We start from the raw sequence: 23,357 nt of genomic DNA, 5'->3' as shown, positions 1-23,357 counted from the left end.
AAGTAGTTGTTTTTTTTCTGTTTTCTTAGTGCTTATCTTGGTCCTCCCTTATTTGGCCAACTTAGCATGTTTCTTCCCCAAGGCCATGCCCGGTTAACTCCCTACAGATGTTGAATAATGTCTTGTTTCATTTCTCACCAGAGCCTTCCTGGGATTCACCATCCTTGGTGCATCTAGTCCCTCAGATAAACAATGTCAATATGCAACCTAAAAGCTAACTATTTGATTAGACTACACTGGTATTAGCCACAGCCTTAGATCCATTTGTAAATACAGTGAAATTCTGAGCAGTTGATTACTGAGCATCTGATCTCGTAACTGGTCTACTTGCTCTCCTCATAGAAGGTGACTTAATAACACTTCACTTGGTCATCTTGCATTGTTAATTGAAAGTATCAAGCCATTGGGTGTGAATAATGCCTTTTGTATATCATGAAGCATATCATGACTGCTAATAGTAAGTAGCTAAATATACTAATTAAGAGCTGTGTTTCCACCGTGAAACATACATTGTTTGGGTTTTTTTTTGAGAACTATGGATCATGGAGAGGGACAGTGAAAGGACTGAGGCTCAAGCTTCCAGAACAGATTAGCAGTGGACTCTGTGTGTGCTAAGACCATTTTGTCTTGGTAACTCAGAAAAATCAATTTGCCAATAATCCCCGGGGGAATTTCCTTACCTAGTGGTTCCTGGGGGCAGTCTTTTCCTGTTCATGGGATTATTTTTTAAACAAATGGGACATTTTGCTATTATAGACTTTACTATCCCAGTCATACCTACACGTATAATCAAATTTTGAAGGCTAGAAATCATGGCCTCACTACCCCAGTGCGTTTCCTCATGTCTCTTTTCTACAAATTCAGTCATTATCTGCAGTGGAACCATGACTTGGTTTGTGGGAGTTATTAACCAACCCCCTCCATTTGTGGTTGCTTTTAACAGTGATGCCAACTGTTGATCTGCCTTACTATAATTAGGTTTTAGGATTGGGAGTTCCACCTGTTTCACTGGTACCAATGCAAGGATGCTTTGTCCAGCCACCTCTTTAGCAGTTTTATCAGCCAATCGATTACCCATTTTTACTGCAGTTTGTCCGAATTTATGTGCTTTGCAATGCATTATCGCCACCTCCTTAGGTCTTTGAATATCCTGTAGAAGTTGGAGAATTTCTTCTTTGTATTTAATAGGTGATCCTTGAGCTGACAACAATCCTCTTTCTTTCCAGATAGTCCCATGTGCATGGACTATCCCAAATGCATACTTTGAATCAGTCCATATATTTACCTTTTTCCCTTCAGCTATCTTCAGGGCTTGTCTCGACGCTATCAATTCTGCCTTCTGGGCTGACATGTTAATGGCTAGGGCCCCAGCCTCTATTACCTGTGTAGTTGTAACCACTGCATATCCGGCCATCCGTTTCCCATCCCGTACAAAGCTGCTACCATCTGTAAACAACTCCAAATCGGGATTAGTCAAAGGTTCATCTCTTAGGTCCTGTCTGCTCAAATATACGTGTTCGATGGTTTGCAGACAATCATGGTACAAGGGTTCGGAGTCCCTTACTTCGGGATTCAAAAACATCACTGGGTTGATCACTGTGGTGGTTGTAAGTTCTATATCCTCCTGTTCCAACAAAATAACTTGATATTTCAGCATACGGCTTGGAGACAACCAGTGTCCCCCCTTTTGCTCTAAAACAGAAATTACTATATGCAGAACATGCACCGTGATTCTTCGCCCCATTGTTAATTTTCTAGCTTCTTGGATTAAAAGAACTGTTGCAGCTACAGCACGCAAACATCCTGGCCATCCTTTACATACATTGTCCAATTGTTTGGAGAAATATCCCACAGCTCTTCTCCACGTTCCCAGTTTTTGAGTCAGCATGCCCAGGGCAAGATGTCGCCGTTCGTATACAAACAGCTCGAAAGGTTTAGACAAATCGGGCAGTCCCAGGGCAGGTGCTGACATCAAAGCCTTCTTTAAGCCCTTAAAGGCTATTCGGCATTCAGGGGTCCATAGTAGGTGATTCTCTTTTGACCCCTTCAAAGTTTCAGAGAGGGGTTTTACCAACAGTCCATAGTTGAGAATCCACAGTCTGCACCATCCGGCCATACCTAAAAACGCCCTCAATTCTCGTACAGTTCTTGGTTCCTGGGTTTGGCAGATCACTTCTTTTCTGTCAGCTCCCAGTCTCCGTTGTCCTTGGGAAATCTCAAAACCTAGATAAATCACAGTCTCTTTCCCTACCTGAGCTTTGCTCTTTGATACACGATATCCTCCTTGTCCTAAGAAATTCAACAGACTTATAGTCATCTGCAAACACTCTCCCCGAGTCTCTGTAGCCAACAAAATGTCATCTACATATTGCAGTATTGTTCCTTCTGGGTTTTCCTTTTTCCATAATTCCAGCTCCTTTGCCAATTGGTTGCCAAATATTGTTGGACTATTTTTAAACCCTTGAGGCAACACCGTCCAGGTAAGTTGTGTTTTGCGTCCGGTGGTGGGGCTTTCCCATTCAAAGGCGAATATCGCCTGACTGTCTTTGTCTAAAGGTATGCAGAAGAAAGCATCCTTGAGATCAAGTACAGTAAACCACTTATGCTTTTCCTTTAAGGATGTCAGCAAGGTATATGGATTAGCCACTACCGGGTGAATATCTTGAACAATCTGATTTACAGCTCTTAAATCCTGAAGTAATCTATATTCCTTGCCATTTTGCTTTTTTACTGGCAATATCAGGGTGTTATATTCTGATTCACATTCTATCAGTAATCCATAGTTCAAAAATTTCATTATTAACTCTTCCAACCCCTTTCTATCCTCCCACTTAATAGGATACTGTTTTTGTCTTACCGGTTTAGTTCCGGGTTTTAGAACAACCTTTGCTGGTTTCGCCAATTTAGACCGACCTGGGATTCCACTAGCCCATACCAAAGGTGTTACTGCATCCTCTACTTCTGCAGGAATTTCTTCTTCTGTTTTTTGCGTATTCTGTAACATAAAAATTCTCGCTTCCACAGCTTTTGATTCAGGTATTAGCAGCTGTACCTCTCCATTCTCAAAGGTTATCTGCACGTCTAGTTTACTCAATAAATTCCTTCCCATCAAGGGTGTCGGACATTCAGGCATATACAAAAATTGGTGAGTCACCCATTGTTTTCCTAACTTAAATTTTAAGGGCTGCACAAAGGGCCGATTTTCTCGTTTCCCTGTGGCACCAACAACGCTTACAGTTTCATGGCTAAGGCTTCCTTTACAAGTATTAAGTACAGAATAAGTGGCTCCTGTATCAACTAAAAATTCTACCTCATTGTTCCCCAGCTTTAGTGTAACCAGGGGTTCAGCTGGGGATGATTCCCCCGGTCCCCTTCAGGATTCAGGTCCCCTTCAGGATTCATCGTCTAATGTCATCAGCTTAATGGCTTGTAGGGCTGGGTCCAAGTTCCCAGCCTGAGGACATTCCTTTTTGCAATGCCCTCTTTCTTTGCAGATTGCACAGTGATCTTTTGCAAGATGGGGTTGCACAAAAAGAGATGATCTTTCCTTTCCCCTCCCTTCTTTTTCTAGGGCTAAGATCATAGGGTCCTGTGGGATTATTCCGCATTCCTCCTGCCATTCCGGGTGATTTCTTAGTGTGAAAAATAAATCCACATATGATACTTCATCCCATTTACCCTCCTGCCTGCAAAACAACATCAATTGTAGTATCGTGTTACATCTTAGAGTTCCATTTTTCAGCCATTTTTCCTGATCTTCGAGAGTGTACATTGGCCACCAATTATTACAATACTCTATAAGCTGTTTTCGAGTGAGAGGGTCCCCCCCCAATTTTCCCCAATGTTTCAATATACATCCTAGGGGAGGTCTTTTCAGAATCCCCCCTTCCGCCGAGGGTTTATTACCCATTATAAAAGATACAACACGAAACACAAAGACAATAACGTCATGCAAAACAACCAAAAATATGAACAGTACCCGCAATGCAAAACACAAAAACAACAACTTCAAACAAAATAGCCACAAATAGCAATAGCAACCCAAAACACAGAGACAATAGCTTTACATAACTCCAGTGCGCACCGACTTTTTGATCGGGGACTCCGTGAGTATTCTCCCCGACCAGAGCAGGTGAGTGACTCAACAGTGCAACGCTAAGGTAAATGAGATATTGTTCTGGGGTATAAAATTGTGCATGCGTTTGGTAAGGAATTGTGGCCACAGGTAAAAAGGTATATTCATATGCATTTGACAGTGACGACTGGAGTATATGAAATTGTGGCCAAAGGTAAAAAGGTACATTCATATATGTTTGACAGTGACGACTGGAGTATATGAAGTCGTGGTTAAGAACGTTCTTTTGGGGTAAAAATATGGGAACTCAACAGTCTAAAGTAACTCCTTGCTCTCCCCTTGGATGCGTCATAAAACATTGGGAAAAATTTGGGGGAGATCCTTTGAGAAAGGAGAAATTAACTGAGTATTGTACTAGATGGTGGCCAATGTATAAATTAGAAGATGAGGTAAAATGGCCAGAATTGGGAACTTTGCAATATAATACTATCTTGCAACTTATGTTATTTTGTTGACAACAGGGTAAATGGGAGGAGGTCCCTTATGTGGACCTGTTCTTTACCTTGACAAATGATCATGAGATTCGGAAGAAATGTAAACTTTTAGATTCAGATTCTAATGTGATGATGATGATGATGGAGGACAAGGAACCAAAAGCGCATTGTTGTTCTGCTTGTAGTATAGGAAAACAGTGTTTAAAACTAGGAGAAGAGGAAGAAGATATACAGATGTTGGTGGCACCGAGCAGAAATGAAAGTTCTGAAATTGGAGCAAGGGGAAGTAATACATTTAGTCCAATAGCTGGCAGAACTAGGACCCAGCAGGGGTCTGTCTTATTAGCACCCCTTCGTCAGGCTGTGGGCCCAAGGGGGGAACCCGTATTTGTGAAAGTACCTTTTACGACTTCTGACTTAATGAATTGGAAAGAACTAGCAGGGTCATATAGAGAAAAGCCTGAAAAGGTGTATAGATCTTTGTCCTGGTTTCGGCTGGGATAGGGTTAAATTTCTTCCTAGTTCTGTGTTTTGGATTTAGTATGAGGAGAAGGTTGATAACACACTGATGTTTTCAGTTGTTGCTAAGTGCCCTCCTAGTCCAAGGACAGCTCCCATGCCTACTGACTGAGCTAGGTATGCAAGATGGGAGGGAACATAATCAGGACAGCCAGCCCAGCTGGCTAATGGGGTATTCCATACCATGTGACGTCATGCTCAGTATATGAAGGGTAGGCGTGATCCCGGAAGTACCGATCGCTACTTGGTTATCGGTCAGCGCGGGTGGTGAGCAATTGCATTGTGCATCACTCATTTTGTATATTCTATCATTATCATTATTATTTTCCCTTTTTCTGTTCTATTAAACTGTCTTTATCTCAACCCACGAGTTTTTCTCACTCTTACCCTTCCGATTCTCTCCTCATCCCACTGTGGGGTGGGGGGAGTGAGTGAGCGGCTGCGTGGTATTTGGCTGCCTGCCAGGTTAAACCACGACAATCTTTTAGGAAAATTATTGAAAATCATAATCCAGATTGGCAAGATATTCGAATTCTTATAAATAATTTGCTCACTCCTGAAGAAAAGAGGGTAGTATTGGAAAATCTATTATGGAAAACAAAAGAATAAATGCAAGAGAAGGTCCTGCTCATTTTATGCCGACACAGGACCCAAACTGGAATCCTAATAGTAATGATGGGAAATTAATGATAAAACAGTATCAACAATTGATTGTATATGGGGTGAAAAATGGAATATCCCTTCCAAAGAATTTGGCAAAATTAACCCAGATAATTCAAGGGAAAACAGAAGACCCATCCACCTTCTATGAACGCTTATGTGAGGCAGCCAGAAAATGGACGGATTTAGACCCTGAAAGTGATGAGAACAGGGCAATATTCACTACTTTGTTTGTTGGACAAGCAGCCCCTGATATTTGAAAGAAATTGCAGAAAGTGGATGGCATTACAGGGATGACTATATCACAGTTGATTGAGATTGCCTATAAAGTATATAATAATAGAGAAGAAGAAGAAAAGAAAAACCAGGAGAAAGAAAAAATAAAAGATAGGAAGCAGAAAGCTGCTATTCTGGCAGCTGCTTTTGTGAATGCTCAAGGATGTGCTGAAGGTAGGGGAAGAAGATATTTGAAAGGTAGAGGCAGAGGGTATTTAAGGGGCAAAGGTAGAGGATGTGGAAATATATTTAGACAGTCTGCTCCAGTAGGGATCAATCAAAGTGCTGCATGTAAGAAACAAGGACACTGGAAAAATGACTGTCCAGAAAATAAAAAAGTTAGTCAGCCACGACAGATTCCACCTGAAGCTGATCTACTTATGATGGGAGAGGAATCTGAATGATGGGGACCGGGGGTAAAAGAAGATATTTTCCCAGCCGATTCCCTGTTTCCAGTAAAACTGGGAGATGAAGTAGTTGATTTTTAGTGGACACTGGAGCAAAATATTCTGTTATAAATACATGTAAAGGACCAATGAGTAAATTTAATGTATATGTAAAAGAGAAACTTAAAATATGTATGAGAAGCATGGATATAAACAGAAAGGTGATTAGTCCAGGTGTGCTTGATTTGTGGCAAGTCCACCGAGCACCCAGGCCTGAATAAAACAATATCTCTCCTGAGCGTGTGGAATTGGTTACTTGCACGCTGGGCACGAATACGCTTTTTGGACAACACAGTTGTCGTAGCAGGTCGTTAACTGCTTCCTCTTGGATTATGGGGGGGTTATCCTGCTCGCCGTCCCTGTCTTCCAGCTCAGGGGGCTGAGTACCCTGAGGATAACTGCTCTGACTATTAAAGACTGAGGAAAAGAAGGCGTTAAGTACCTCAGCCTTATCCTCGTCCTCGGTGGCAATGTTCCCCCCAGCATCCAATAAAGGGTGGAGATTCTCCTTGGCTCTCTTTTTGTCATTAATATACTTGTAAAAACATTTTTGTTGTCTCTCACAACAGTGGCCAGATTGAGTTCTAGCTGGGCTTTTGCCTTTCTAATTTCCTCTCTGCATGACCTAACGAGATCCCTGTACTCTTCTTGAGTTGCCTGTACTCTTCTTGAGTTGCCTGCCCCTTCTTCCACAAGTGATAAACTCTCCTTTTTTTCCTGTGTCCCAGTCAGAGCTCCCCGTTCAGCCAGGCTGGTCGTCTTCCCCGCCCGTTCTTCTTACGGCACATACGGATAGCCTGCTCCTGCGCCTTTAAGACTTCCTTCTTGAAGAAGGAAGCAGTTGCATTGTGCATCACCTGCTTTGTATATTCTATTATTGTTGTTGTTATTATTATTATTACTACTGTTCTACTTTGTTTTATTTCAATTATTAAACTGTTTTTATCTGAACCCATGAGTTTTCCCACTTTTGCCCTCCTGATTCTTTCCCCCATCCTACCGGAGTGGGGGGGTGAGCGAGCGGCTGTGTGGTGTTTAGTTGCTGCCTAGGGTTAAACCACGACAGGCATTTTGTCTTCCCAAGTAACCATTACGTATGATGGAGCCCTGCTTTCCTGGAGATGGCTGAACACCTGCCTGCCGATGGGAAGTTGTGAATGAATTACTTGGTTTGCTTTGCTTGTGTGCACAGCTTTTGTTTTACCTATTAAACTGTCTTTATCTCAACCCACAAGTTTTCTCACTTTTACTCTTCCGATTCTCTCCCCCATCCCTCCGCGGGGGAGTCAGTGAGTGGCTGTGTGGTGCTTAGCTGCTGGCTGGGGTTAAACCACGACAGTAGCACAATCTTAAAATATTTCAAACGATAGAAGAATGTTATAGAAAAGTCTTACAGCCAGAGCCATGATGCATTGATAAAAGTATTAAAACTTGCAAGAGTCAGTGACAAAGAAATACTAAGTTCTTTCCAGCATCTGTCATTTGCAAAAGATGTTAACAACAGGATCAAAACCAAAATAGGTGACCATTGCCACCAAGGATTCTAGACTATGTTCTTTTACTCAAAAAAAGATGAATTCCACAACAGTTTGATCAATTATAAATCATTATAATACATTAAAATCTTCTGCAAAGTACTAGCATAACAACAGAACTGCTCTTACACGAACATTTCTAAAACTTTTGCTGAGAACAGTTAAACTACTGTTTATGGGACTGATGAGATAGCCTGCTAGCCAAATGGGAATTGCAGACAAACATTTTACTAGCATTTTAGTGTAGAAGAAAGCCTCAAGATCCATGAAGTTTTGCCCAACAGAAATAAGCATTATATATATACACCTGCAAGTAGGTTATCTTGTATTGTATAAATCACAGAATAGATGAGGCTGGAAGGGACCTCTGGAGATCTTCTGGTCCAACCTCCTCAAAGCAGGGCCAATTAGAGCAGGTTACTCAGGACCGTGTCCAGTTGGGTTTTGAACATCTGCAAAGATGGAGACTCCACAATCTCTCTGGGCAACCTGTTCCAATGTTCAACCACCCTCATTTTTTTCCATTTATCACATGAACTTATATTCTGAATGCTACATTAGTTAAGTCTTCTTTGCAATCATGTCCAGCAGGGAGTACCACCTGCCTTTAAACAAAGGGACAACTTGTCTGACCTACAGGATACACAGACAGATACATTTAAAGTTGAAGAGCATCACGAAAAACAATGTTGCATATGAGAATGATTCAAGTTATGTGGATGGATGCCTTTAGTCACTCATTTGCATTTTTTAATGTTTACTTTCAATATCCTCATGAAAGATTGTTTTAAAGCATGTAATAGACAGTTTCCATTCTAAAAGTTATCAAAGGGAATAATCGCAAAATTATCTTTAAAAAGTAAATATATATATATGCATGCAGTGTATGTGTGCACACGTGTATTTATTTCACATAGTACATAATATGAAGTTATAGGCATTGACTAGAAAACGCACATGAAAATACAATTGAACAGAAAAAAATAGTTCAGCCAGGCACCTTAGAAAAGGCCATAAGGGAATGAATAATTATGTATTCTTTGGAGATTTTTAAATGGTGTGCAGTAAATAAGGCAGTGGCTGCTAACTGAATGATAAAGATTAAAATATCAAGTAGCTGATCGATTCCTGAGCATCACCCATCTTGTTCACTGAATGAGGCACGAAAAAAATAGTGTGACACTCTTAATGTTAATTATAATCAACTATAATCCTCCAAGTGTTATTGTTCTGTGTATAGCCCTTGCCCAGAACTGGGTTAAAAACCAGTTAATAAGAAATCAGAAAAATCAGAATAATGAAGTTAGTGCACAGTTTTTGGCGACCGAGGTGGGACTGCTGTGAAGCCTTGCCCGGATCGACTCGCCGACTCTCGGTGGGGAGACCCTGCTCTCCGGACTCCAGCGCGCACCAACCTTTTGATCGGGGACTCCGTGAGTATTCTCCCCAACCAGAGCAGGTGAGCGACTCAACGGTGCAACGCTAAGGTAAATGAGATATTGTTTTGGGATATAAAATTGTGCATGCATTTGGTAAGGAATTGTGGCCACAGGTAAAGAGGTATATTCATATGCGTTTGACAGTGACAACTGGAGTATATGAAGTTGTGGTAAAGAACGTTCTTTTTTGGTAAAGATATGGGAGCTCAACCATCAAAAGTAACACCTTGTTCCCCCTTAGGATGCATCATTAAACATTGGGGAAAATTTGGGGGTGATCCTTTGAGGAAGGATAAATTAATTGAATATTGTACTAGATGGTGGCCAATGTATAAATTAGAAGATGAGGAAAAATGGCCAGAATTGGGAACCTTGCAATATAATACTATTTTACAATTAATGTTATTTTGTAGAAGACAAGGAAAATGGGATGAGGTACCTTATGTAGATTTGTTTTTTTTTCTTTGAGAAATGATCATGAAATTTGGAAAAAATGTAAACTTTTAGATTCAGATTCTAATGTAATGATGATGATGATGGAAAATAAGGAACCACAAGCTTATTGTTGTTTTGCTTGTAGCATAGGAAAATGATGTTTAAAACTAGGAGAAGAAGAGGAGAATACACAAATGTTAGTACCACCAAATAAAAATGAAACTTCTGAAATCGAAGCAAGAGGAAGCAATACTTTTAGTCCGATAGCTGGCAGGACTAGAACCCAGCAAGGGTCTGTATTGTTAGCACCCCTTCGCCAGGCAGTGGGCCCGAGGGGGGAGCCAGTATTTGTGAAAGTACCATTTACAACTTCTGATTTAATGAATTGGAAGGAGTTAGGAGGATCATATAGAGAGAATCCTGAAAAGGTGTATAGATCTTTTCGAACAATTATTGAAAATCATAATCCAGATTGGCAAGATATTCAAATTCTTTTGAATAATGTGTTTACTCCTGAAGAAAAGAGGGTAGTATTAGAAAAAGCAAATATGGAAAATGAGAGAATAAATGCAAGAGAAGGTCCTGCTCATTTTATGCCAACCCAGGACCCAAATTGGAATCCTAATAGTAATGATGGGAAATTAATGATAAAACAGTATCAACAATTAATTTTGTATGGAGTAAAGAATGGAATATCCCGCCCAAAGAATTTGGCGAAGTTGACTCAAATAATTCAAGGAAAAACAGAGGACCCATCCACCTTTTATGAACGATTATGTGAGGCAGCTAGGAAATGGACAGACTTAGATCCTGAGAGTGATGAGAATAGAGCAATATTTACTACTTTGTTTGTAGGGCAAGCTGCTCCAGATATTCGAAAGAAATTGCAGAAAGTGGATGGGATTACAGGAATGACTATATCACAGTTGATTGAGATTGCTTATAAGGTGTATAATAATAGGGAAGAGGAAAAAAGAAAAAACAGGAAAAAGAAAAAATAAAAGACAGGAAACAAAAAGCTGGTATTCTAGCAGCTGCTTTTGTAAATGCCCAAGGATCAGCTGGAGGAAGAGGTAGAAGATATTTGAGAGGTAGAAATAAAGGATATTTGAGAGGAAAAGGTAGAGGAGGTAGAGATATGTTTAAACAATATACCCCATTAGGATTTAATCAATGTGCTGTATGTAAGAAACAGGGACACTGGAAGAAGCAGTTGTGACTCAGTCACAGCAGATACCACCTGAAGCTGATTTACTTATGATGGGAAGAGATTCTGAATGATGGGCACCGGGGGTAGAAAATGATATTTTCCCAGCTGAGCCCCTGGTTCCAGTAAAGCTAGGAGATGAAGTAGTCGATTTTTTAGTAGATACTGGAGCAAAATATTCTGTTATAAATACATGTAAAGGACCAATGAGTAAATTTAATGTATCATCTATTGTTGGGGTCACGGGAAAGAAAGAGGTAAGGCCTTTGTTGAAACCTTTAAAATGTAAAATTGGAGGAAAAACATTGATGCATGAATTTTTATATATACCGGAATGCACCATGCCTCTCTTAGGACGGGATTTATTGAATAAATTGGGAGCACAAATTAACTTTAAAAAAGGAAAAATCCAAGTTCATTTTCCTGAAGCTAATGCCTGGCAAGCCCAAGTTTATTTATTACAGACAAACTCAGATGAATCTGAAGAAATTCCAGAAGAGATTAAAGATGCAGTTTATCCTTTTGTTTGGGTAACAGAGAAACCAGGAAGAGCGAAAAATGTGGAACCGGTAAAAGTTGAATTGAAAACAGGAGTTCGACCGGTAAGAAAGAAACAATATCCTATTAGTATAGAAGCCAGAAAAGGTTTGGAACCAATAATAAATAACTTTCTCAAATATGGACTTTTAAGAGAATGTCAATCTGATTACAATACTCCTATCCTTCCAGTGAAAAAGCCACATAACCAAGGATATAGGCTGGTTCAAGATCTAAGAGCAATAAACCAGTTAGTGGTGGACATTCATCCAGTAGTCCCTAATCCATATACGCTGCTAACAACTATCAATGAATCAAATGCATATTTCTCTGTTATAGATTTATAGACTCAGCTCTGCTGGACTGTGCTGCCACAAGGGTTTAAAAATAGCCCAACCATCTTTGGAGCAGCCCTGAATAAGGAACTGGAACAGTGGTCCGGTAAGGAAGATCAAATCACCCTCCTTCAGTATGTTGATGACATCCTATTGGGAGCAGATACTATTGAGATCTGCAAAGAAAAGACTGTTAGCCTCCTAAACTTTTTGGGAATGGCTGGGTATAGGGTGTCAGAGAAGAAATCACAAATTGCAAAACAAACTGTAATTTATTTGGGGTTTGAGATTTCCCAAGGAGAGCAAAGATTGGGAAATGATAGAAAAGAAGCCATTTGCAGGATGGCACCCCCTCAATCCAAAAGAGAGTTGAGAGGATTTCTAGGAATGGCTGGATGGTGTCGCCTTTGGATTCCAAATTATGGTTTGATGGCAAAACCACTGTATGAGGCAACCAAAGGCCCTGAAGAATTGTTAGAATGGACTCCAGAGTGCCGAAAAAGTTTTGATGACATTAAACAGACTTTAATGAAGCGGATGGTTTTTGTTACGTGGACGAATAGCATATTCCTATATTCCAGCGAATGTGACCGGAGGTCCGTGTTCAATAGGGAGGATAGCTCCACTGCTGATAGACAAAAAGGACTTAGAACATGGTGGAAAAACTAAAAGGAGTGTACATCAGATATCAGAGCATTGTGACTCGCAAGTCACTTTATACAGTTCGAGTGAGATGTCAGCTGCAGCTATCCTAGCACCCGGAGTTGGAGTAGCTATGAATTATCACACCATAAAACGGATTACTTGTGCTTTAGTAAAAGATATAAATTATACCTCCCAAGCACTTTCGGCTATTGGTATGGAAATGACACAGATAAGAGAAGCCGCACTTGAAAACAGGGCTGCAATTGACTATTTCCTTTTAAGACATAATCATGGCTGTGAAGAATTTAAAGGAATGTGTTGTTTTAATTTAAGTGATAATTCACAGTTAGTAGAGAAGAAAATCCAACAATTAAAAGATTTGGCATATGGGTTTAAAGAATGGGAAGGATTAGATTTTTCTTGGTTATTCTCGTGGCTTCCAAATTTAAATTAGCTTAGACAATTATTTTTGTTTGTGGTATTGATCGTTATTTTAGTTATGATTATATGTTGTATGATTCAATTTGTATCTTTTTGTAGAAAATAAGTATTATGAGACTCATGATGCCTAACATCATAAGTCTCAAAAGGGGGAATTGTTAATGTTAATCATAATCAACATTAATCCTCAAAGTGTTATTGTCCTGTGTATAGCCCTCGCCCAGAACTGGGTTAAAAAAAACAGTTAATAAGAAATCAGAATGATGAAGTTAGTGAGTGGGTGTTTGATTGGAGGAGATCAAGATGTATATGTTTTAATTTAAGAACACTATGGTGATAGATAGTTTAGTTTGTTGTGGATTCTATATTGCTCGCTTCTGTAATTTTAAACAATGAAGATTCATTGCTTAGAAGTTAGATAACTAACAGGTGTGTGTTTGTAATTGTGTGGAGTAGTAATTAATTATAAACTGTGTGTTTTAGAGATATTGTTAGATTTAGTGATAATTAATTTTAGCTATCGAAACTATAAACAAATGTGGTCCAAGTATGGCTCAGGGACAAATTGCGACCCTATAAGGAAAGGATGAAGTAAGTTCATGAAGAGTTCACTACCCTGCCGACCACCAGAGACCACTCGAGACCCTCAAGAAGACCCTAAAGACTTTAGTGCGCATGTGTCTAGGATGAGGTAATATTATAATTAGTTCTCAGAAATGTAATGAATATGTAAAAGAGAAATTTAAAATATGTATGAGAAGCATGGATATAAACAGAAAGGTGACTAGACCAGGTGTGCTTGATTTGTGGCAAGTCCGCCGAGCACCCAGGCCTGAATAAAACAATATCTCTCCTGAGCATGTGGAATTGGTTACTTGCACGCCGGGCACGAATCCGCTTTTCGGACAACAATGCTGTCTACTATAAATACACATATATACACACATGTATGCATGCCTACTTCATTTCTAGGTACACACATTAAAGTTTAAAAAACATTCATTTCACTCTTCCCAAGTACATACATTATCTTACATTTTCTGTATCAATTTAAGAAGTTACACACAAAAGATCCCAACCTGCTAGCCATCCAACCCAGCTGGATCCGCACTCTAACCCAAAGACCAGCATCTCCTCTAATAAAATACGACTTTTTAGATTCACATTCTCCATCCAGAGCTTCAACAGATTATCAACCACATTATGTTTTACAGATTTATACCTAGCAGAGATTAATACCTTGTCCTGAGAAAATTTGAGAAATACCAGGCTCACACATGTAAAGGATAAGATAAGCATTTTCTCTTGAAGAAATTTGAAAGAGCATTTGACTGCAAAAATAGAATCATAGAATCATTTAGGTTGGAAAAGACCCTTAAGATCATCGAGTCCAACCGTTAACCTAACACTGCCAAGGCCACCACTAAACCATGTCCCTGAGCACCACGTCTACATGTCTTTTAAATACTTCCAGGGATGGTGACTCAACCACTTCCCTGGGCAGCCTGTTCCAAGGCTTGACAACCCTTTTGGTGAAGAAATTTTTCCTAATATCCAATCTAAACCTCCCTTGGTGCAACTTGAGGCCGTTTCCTCTCATCCTATCACTTGGTACTTGGGAAAAGAGACCGACACCCACCTCGCGACAACCTCCTTTCAGGTAGTTTTAGAGAGCGATAAGGTCTCTCCTCAGCCTCCTTTTCTCCAGGCTAAACAACCCCAGTTCCCTCAGCCGCTCCTCATGGGACTTGTTCTCTAGACCCTTCACCAGCTTCGTTGCCCTTCTCTGGACACGCTCCAGTACCTCAGTATCTTTCTTGTAGTGATGTAGTCTGATCAGATCCATATGTTTGGGTTGGCTTTTGGTTTGCATTGGCATTGTTTGTCTTGGGGATTGGAGGCGCGGGGGGTGGTGGTGGTGGTGGTGGTGGTGGGTCGGGCGGGGGGGGCTCTGGTGAGATAAGTGAGGAAGTACATCCTTGAAACTAGATAAGAGCTACCAATTAACCCCATTGTTTAAGAAAAGTCCAGCAAATTCCTCTAGAGTAGTCTGACCTATTCTGACTTATTCTAATTAGCATAGTAAAAAACCCACCTATGGGCAGGTAAGCCCCCTACCCAACAAAGCCCCTTCCCCACTGAATATGCGCAGTAAAAAGAAAGGACACTGTGACTTTAAGTGAAGACGAGGCATTAAAAGAACCAATAGAAGCAAGGATGACTAAGCGTAGATGTAAAAGTGTTGTCCGAAAAGCGGATTCGTGCCCGGCGTGCAAGTAACCAATTCCACACGCTCAGGAGAGATATTGTTTTATTCAGGCCTGGGTGCTCGGTGGACTTGCCACAAATCAAGCACACCTGGTCTAGTCACCTTTCTGTTTATATCCATGCTTCTCATACATATTTTAAATTTCTCTTTTACATATTCATTACATTTCCGAGAACTAATTATAATATTACATCATCTTAAACACATGCGCACTAAAGCCTTTAGGGTCTTCTTGGGGGTCTCGGGTGGTCTCTGGTGGTCGGCAGGGTAGTGAACTCTTCATGAACTCATTTCCTCATAGGGTCGCAATTTGTCTCCGAGCCATGTCTGGACCACGTTTGTTTATGGTTCTCTTTTCCAAGGTTACTCTTCACTAGAATCTAACAATGCTTCCAGGATACACAATTTAGACTAGTTACAATTCTACACACCTGCAAACACAACACTTGCTAGTTACCTAACTTCTAAGCAACAAGTCTTCATTGTTTAGAATTACAGAAGCGAGCAGTAGAATTACAAAAGCGAACAGTATGGAATAGTAGATACTGTACCTACTGCATCAATTCCCCCCTTTGAGACTTATGACTTATGTCCGCCTAGTGGATGAGGGAAAGGCTGTGGATGTGGTCTACTTGGACTTCAGTAAGGCCTTTGACACTGTCTCCCACAGCATTCTCCTAGAGAAGCTGGCGGCTCACGGCCTAGACAGGTACACTCTTCGCTGGGTAAAAAACTGGCTGGACGGCCGAGCCCAGAGAGTTGTGGTCAACGGAGTTAAATCCAGTTGGCGGCCGGTCACGAGCGGTGTTCCCCAGGGCTCAGTACTGGGGCCGGTCCTGTTCAATATCTTTATCAACGATCTGGATGAGGGGATTGAGTGCACCCTCAGTAAGTTTGCAGACGACACCAAGTTGGGCGGGAGTGTTGATCTGCTCGAGGGTAGGAAGGCTCTGCAGAGGGACCTGGACAGGCTGGATCGATGGGCCGAGGCCAACTGTATGAGATTCAACAAGGCCAAGTGCCGGGTCCTGCACTTGGGCCACAACAACCCCATGCAACGCTACAGGCTTGGGAAAGAGTGGCTGGAAAGCTGCCCAGAGGAAAAGGACCCGGGGGTGCTGGTCGACAGCCGGCTGAACATGAGCCGGCAGTGTGCTCAGGTGGCCAAGAAGGCCAACGGCATCCTGGCCTGTATCAGAAATAGTGTGGCCAGCAGGAGTAGGGAGGTGATCGTGCCCCTGTACTCGGCACTGGTGAGGCCGCACCTCGAATCCTGTGTTCAGTTTTGGGCCCCTCACTACAAGAAGGACATGGAGGTGCTGGAGCGTGTCCAGAGGAGGGCAACGAAGCTGGTGAAGGGCCTGGAGCACAAGCCTTATGAGGAGCGGCTGAGGAAACTGGGGTTGTTTAGCCTGGAGAAGAGGAGGCTGAGGGGAGACCTCATCGCGCTCTACAACTACCTGGAAGGAGGTTGTAGCGAGGTGGGTGTTGGTCTCTTCTGCCAAGTAACTAGCGATAGGACAAGAGGAAATGGCCTCAAGTTGCACCAAGGGAGGTTTAGATTGAACATTAGGAGAAATTTCTTTACTGAAAGAGTGGTCAGGCCTTGGAACAGGCTGCCCAGGGAAGTGGTGGAGTCACCATCCCTGGAGGTATTTAAAAGACGTGTAGATGAGGCCCTTAGGGACATGGTGTAGTGGGCATGGTGGTGTTGGGTTGACGGTTGGACACGATGATCTTAGAGGTCTTTTCCAACCTGTATGATTCTATGATTCTATGATTTACTTATAAGCATTTGGTCTACAAAAAGACATACATTAAATCATACAACAAGTAATTATAACTAAGATGACGATCAGTATTGCAAAAAAGAACAACTGTCTGAGCCAATTTAAATTTGGAAGCCACGAAAATAACCAAGAAAGATCTTATCCTTCTCGTTCCTTAAATCCAGATGCTAAGTCCTTTAATTGTTGAATTTTCTTCTCAACTAACTGTAAATTATCACTTAGGTTCTGCAATACATAAAGAAGACATGTTGGTCACTTCTCGGGCTAAAAGTTCTCAGATATTTCCATTTCTATCCCATTTTGGCAATAGAAATTGGGATTCAGCTTTACTGATCATCATAATTAATATTAACAAGCTTCACATTTTCTACTCCTAAAACCTACAATTCCTAATTAATTTGGTTTCCCTTCTAACAATAAATATTTTAAATATCACAAATAATTCAGCAACATCTCTGGTAACTCATCAAGTATGCCTTAAAGTTAATTTCAATGGTTCCTTAGGTATAGATGTCCACAGGTTTTTTTTTTTATTCTGGCGTAATGAATCCAAAAGTCTACTACTTCTAATTTTACAGCAGTGTTTGTTGTTAATAACACTTGGAAGGGTCCTCTTCGCTTTTCTCCAAAGGGGTTGTCCTTCCACGTTCGCAGGTAGATTTGGTCTCCTGGACTGAATGAATGTACCAGAAATTCAAGGGGTAGAAGTGTATTCAGTTAACACTTTTTCTCCTATTATGTGCATTTGTTCAAACCTTCCTGTTAGATTGATATTATAAGGTTTACTACACAAAATTTCAAATGGACTTACTTTTTCTCTAGCTTTTGGGGTTACCCTAATTCTTAACAAGGCAAGTGGTAAAGCTTCAATCCATTTCAATTGAGCTTCCTGACATATTTTAGAAATTTGTCTTTTTAATAGTTGGTTACTCACATTCTTCATAATCTCCGCTACAAAATGTGGGCTTCTGTCAGAGGACACCTCTAAAGGGACTCCAAATCTTAAAATAATTTCTTTTAATAAGTGTTTTGTTACCTCTTTTGCTTTGTTGGTTTGACACGGGAAAGTTTTTGGCCATCCAGAGAAGGTATCTACCAATACCAATAGATATCGGTATTGGTTACATCGCGGTAACTCTGAAAAATCTATTTGCCAATACTCACCGGGAGTTATGCCTCTCTTTACCTCTCCAGGAGGGGGACAGATTTGTATTTTCGGATTGTTCCTAAGACAAATCTCACATTTATTACTCACACTTTTAGCAATCAATAACATTTTAGTTCCTATCGCATATCGTTTTACTGATTCCACCATTGCCTCTGCTCCCATATGTGTTTCAGCATGGCTTGTGACCATCAATTTCTTCATGATTTCGGGAGTTACTATACATTGTCCATGTGAAGTTATCCACCATCCTTGATCATTCTTCTTACAATGTAATAACATAGCTAATTTATTTTCTTTCTCATTATAATTTGGGGATTCCACCTGAAGTTCTTTTGATGGAATTAAAACATAAATCATAGTATTTAATGCTACACGTTTAGCAGCCTCATCTGCTTTCCGATTTCCTTGTATTACTTTTGAGTCCCCTTTTTGATGAGCCTTACAATGAATCACCGCAACTTCTTTAGGTTTCTGTACTGCTTCCAACAAATTTAAAGTCTCTGTTCCATATTTTATAGGGGTACCACGGGCAGACAAAAGTCCTCGCTCCTTCCATATTGCTCCATGAGCATGCACAACTCCAAAAGCATATTTAGAATCTGTATAGATGTTGACTCTTTTACCTTTAGCCAAATTCAAGGCTTTTGTCAGGGTTATAATTTCTGCCTTCTGGGCGGATGTATTTGGAGGTAATGCTTTTATTTCTCGATCTTCAGTTAAAGTTACCACGGCATAGCCAGCCCTCCTTTCTCCTTTTACAACAAAGCTGCTTCCATCAGTAAATAATTCTTCATCTGGAGTTTGGAGAGGGACATCTTTCAGATCTGGCCTGCTGGCATATACCTGTTCAATGACTTGTAAACAATCATGGTTAAGATCACTCTCTTTTTCACTTGGCATTAAAGAGGCAGGATTTGAAATTGTACTCGCTTTCAAAATGATGTCGTCTTGTTCCACTAACAAAGCCTGATATTGTAACAAACGACTAGGGGTAAGTCAATGACGTTCTTTTTGTTCCAGTACTGCAAGTACCACATGCGGGACATGAACCGTTATTTTCCGTCCCAATGTCAATTTTCTAGCTTCTTGAATGATGAGAACCGTTGCCGCAACTGACCGCAAGCAGCTAGGCCATCCTGATCTTACTTTATCTAATCTTTATCTAAAATGTAATTTATTTGGGTGTCCAGGTTTCGTCTGGGATAGGGTTAAATTTCTTCCTAGTGCTGTGTTTTGGATTTAGTATGAGGAGAATGTTGATAACACACTGATGTTTTCAGTTGTTGCTAAGTGCCCTCCTAGTCCAAGGACAGCTCCCATGCCTACTGACTGAGCTAGGTACACAAGATGGGAGGGAACATAATCAGGACAGCCAGCCCAGCTGGCTAATGGGGTATTCCATACCATGTGACGTCATGCTCAGTATATGAAGGGTAGGCGTGATCCAGGAAGTACCGATCGCTACTTGGTTATCGGTCAGCGCGAGTGGTGAGCAATTGCATTGTGCATCACTCATTTTGTATATTTTATCATTATCATTATCATTATTATTTTCCCTTCTTTTTCCCTGTTCTATTAAACTGTCTTTATCTCAACCCACGAGTTTTTCTCACTCTTACCCTTCCGATTCTCTCCCCGTCCCGCTGGGGGGGCGGGGGGAGTGAGTGAGCGGCTGCGTGGTATTTGGCTGCCTGCCAGGTTAAACCACGACAGTGTTCCTTTTTGTGCTGTTTATCATTAGTCGGAACTGGGCCAAGATTATCATTTTGCTGCTGTTTTATGAGGTGATAAGATCATTGGTCGTAAGTCTAACCTGGTATCTATACTCGGTACTGCCGTCATTTCTGTACATCGGGAACCACCTCTTAGAAATTATTAGTAATTGCACTTTTTTCTCCTCGGAGGATCAATTTAAGGGGGAGACAGGATGGGACACTTTCTCCCACTTGTTCATCTTCCCTTCCATATTGTCAGAAACTCCTTTTTCTTCTATCCTCTTCACGAAGATGTCCACACTATTCCCTGAGAATTTTGAATATCCTTGGGATGTTCAAACAAGCATGTTCATATTGCTACTATGTCTCCTGAATGTTGTTCAGGCCTTGTTTAGGGTTAAACAACTATTCAGGAATACTGTCCAGAGATCAACCCTCAGGAACAAGAAAAGAGGGAGGGCAAACGGCGTTGCCTCGTCGGGGCGGGCGGAGCGGCGAGTCTCAGAGGCGGTGGGCAGCGGGAGATCAACCCCGGCAACAGACACGGCAGCTACTCAAAACCCCACAACAGGCACTGCGGCTACTTCAACCCCCACGACAACCCCTGTGGCTACTCAAACCCCGGCAACAGTCACCGTAGCTTCTCCAACCCCTGCAACAGGCACTGCAGCCACTCAAACTCTGGCAACAGACACTACAGTTACTCCAACCCCCATGACAAGCACTGCAGCTACCCAAACCCCAGCAACAGGCACTACAGCTGAACCAGAGGCCCAACCCTTGCTGGTATCCGTTGCCCCTGTACAGAAGAGGAAATCTTGGAAGCGGAGATCAGGTTGTTTAGAAAGGGATGATGAAAGAGCAGGGCCATGACGAGGAGAGGAGGAGGAAGAGGAAGAACTCATAAACGAAATGGAAACCACCCGATCCCTATCCCTGAGTGAGCTGCGAGATATGCGGAAAGATTTCAGCCGTCGTCCAGGCGAGCATATTGTCACCTGGCTGCTCCGATGCTGGGATAATGGGGCCAGTAGCCTGGAATTAGAGGGGAAGGAAGCCAAACCGCTGGGATCCCTTGCTAGGGAAGGGGGCATTGACAAAGCAATTGGAAAAGGGACACAGGTCCTCAGCCTCTGGAGGCGACTGCTGTCAGGCGTGTAGGAAAGGTATCCCTTCAAGGAAGATGTTATATATCGCCTAGGCAAATGGACCACTATGGAGAGAGGTATTCAGTACCTGAGAGAACTAGGCGTGCTGGAGGTGGTTTATAGTGACTTGGACAACAACCAAACGCCCAAAGATCCAGATGACGTCCAGTGCACGCGACCCATGTGGCGGAAGTTGGTACGGAGCGCACCAGCATCGTATGCCAGTTCATTGGCAGTACTGTCCTGGGCAGAGGAAGAAGCACCAACGGTGGATGTCTTAGTTAGCAGACTTTGGGATTTCGAAGAAACTATCTCCTCCTCCCTTGTCTCGGCTGTGGAGAAGCTGTCCCGGGAGGTCCAGCAACTCAAAGACGATAGGTCCTATTCCCGACCTGTACGGACCAGTATCTCAGCCATTAGGAGTCAGCGTTTTTCTCCTCGAGAGAGAGGATATCGAAAGTACACACCACGGGGCACCCTGTGGTTTTACCTGCGTGACCACAGAGAGGACATGAGGCAGTGGGATGGAAAACTTACCTTGACCCTAGAGGCACGGGTACGCAAGTTGCAAGGAAAAACAAGCACACAAGGGGGTTCTCTCAGGAAAAATGCTGCTCCAGTTTTCAGGAAAAACCTGTCTCATGACGGTCCAGTTTCCAGTGAACAGTTCCCCAGACAGAGTAGAAGGGCTGATCTTACTTTCGATTGTAATGAAGGAATTCTTGACTCACGTTTGCAAGAAGTGAGAGATGGATACTATGACCAGAACTAGAGGGGCCCTGCCTCCGGCCAGGTGGAGGAGAGGGACAACCGGGTTTAATGGACTGTGTGGATTCGATGGCCTGGCACATCAGAGCCACAGGAGTATAAGGGTCTCGTAGACACCGGTGCACAGCGTACCCTGATGCCATCATGCTATAAAGGGGCAGAACCCATTTGTATTTCTGGAGTGACAGGGGGATCCCAAGAGTTAACTGTATTGGAGGCCGAAGTGAGCCTAACCGGGAATGAGTGGCAGAAGCACCCCATTGTGACTGGCCCAGAGGCTCCGTGCATCCTTGGCATAGACTACCTCAGGAGAGGGTATGTCAAGGACCCAAAAGGGTACCGGTGGGCTTTTGGTATAGCTGCCCTGGAGACGGAGGAAATTAAACAGCTGTCCACCTTGCCCGGTCCCTTGGAGGACCCTTCTGTTGTGGGGTTGTTGAGGGTTGAAGAATAGCAGGTGCCGATCGCTACCACAACAGTGCACCGGCGACAATATCGCACCAACCGAGATTCCCTGATCCCTATCCATGAGCTGATTCGTCGACTGGAGAGCCAAGGAGTGATCAGTAAGACTCGCTCACCCTTTAACAGTCCCATATGGCCAGTGCGAAAGTCCAATGGAGAGTGGAGACTAACAGTAGACTACCGTGGCCTGAACGAAGTGACGCCGCCACTGAGTGCTGCCATGCCGGACATGCTAGAACTTCAATATGAACTGGAGCCAAAGGCAGCCAAGTGGTACGCCACAATTGACATCGCTAATGCCTTCTTCTCCATCCCTTTGGCGGCAGAGTGCAGGCCACAGTTTGCTTTCACTTGGAGGGGCATCCAGTACACCTGGAACCGACTGCCCCAGGGGTGGAAACACAGCCCTACCCTTTGAACATCCAGCCCAGCACCGGCAGTCAGGGTGCCAGGAGGAGCTGTGCTTCAGTGCCAACCACTTCCAAAGCAGCTCGAATCCCTTCATATGCTGCCAATATCTCTTTCTCAGTTGGAGTGTAGCGGGCCTCGGATCCTCTGTATCCCCGACTCCAGAACCCTAAGGGTCGACCTCGAGTCTCCCCTGGTGCTTTCTGCCAGAGGCTCCAGGTAGGGCCATTCTCCCCGGCTGCAGTGTAGAGCACATTCTTCACATCTTGTCCTGCCCGGACTGGCCCAAGGGCTACTGCCTGAACTATCTCCTGTTTAATTTGTTCAAAGGCTTGTTGTTGCTCAGGGCCCCATTTGAAGTCGTTCTTCTTCCTGGTCACTTGATAGAGAGGGCTTACAATCAGGCTGTAATCTGGAATATGCATTCTCCAAAAGCCCACAACGCCTAAGAAAGCTTGTGTTTCCCTTTTGCTAGTTGGTGGGGACATGGCTGTTATTTTGTTGATCACATCCATTGGGATCTGACGACGTCCACCTTGCCATGTTATTCCTAAAAACTGGATCTCCTGTGCAGGTCCCTTG

Source organism: Calonectris borealis, chromosome W (assembly GCF_964195595.1).
Source record: "Calonectris borealis chromosome W, bCalBor7.hap1.2, whole genome shotgun sequence".
NCBI classification, from domain to species: Eukaryota; Metazoa; Chordata; class Aves; order Procellariiformes; family Procellariidae; genus Calonectris; species Calonectris borealis.
The sequence above is the reverse complement of the archived record's forward strand: the minus strand, read 5'-3'. Positions refer to the sequence as shown.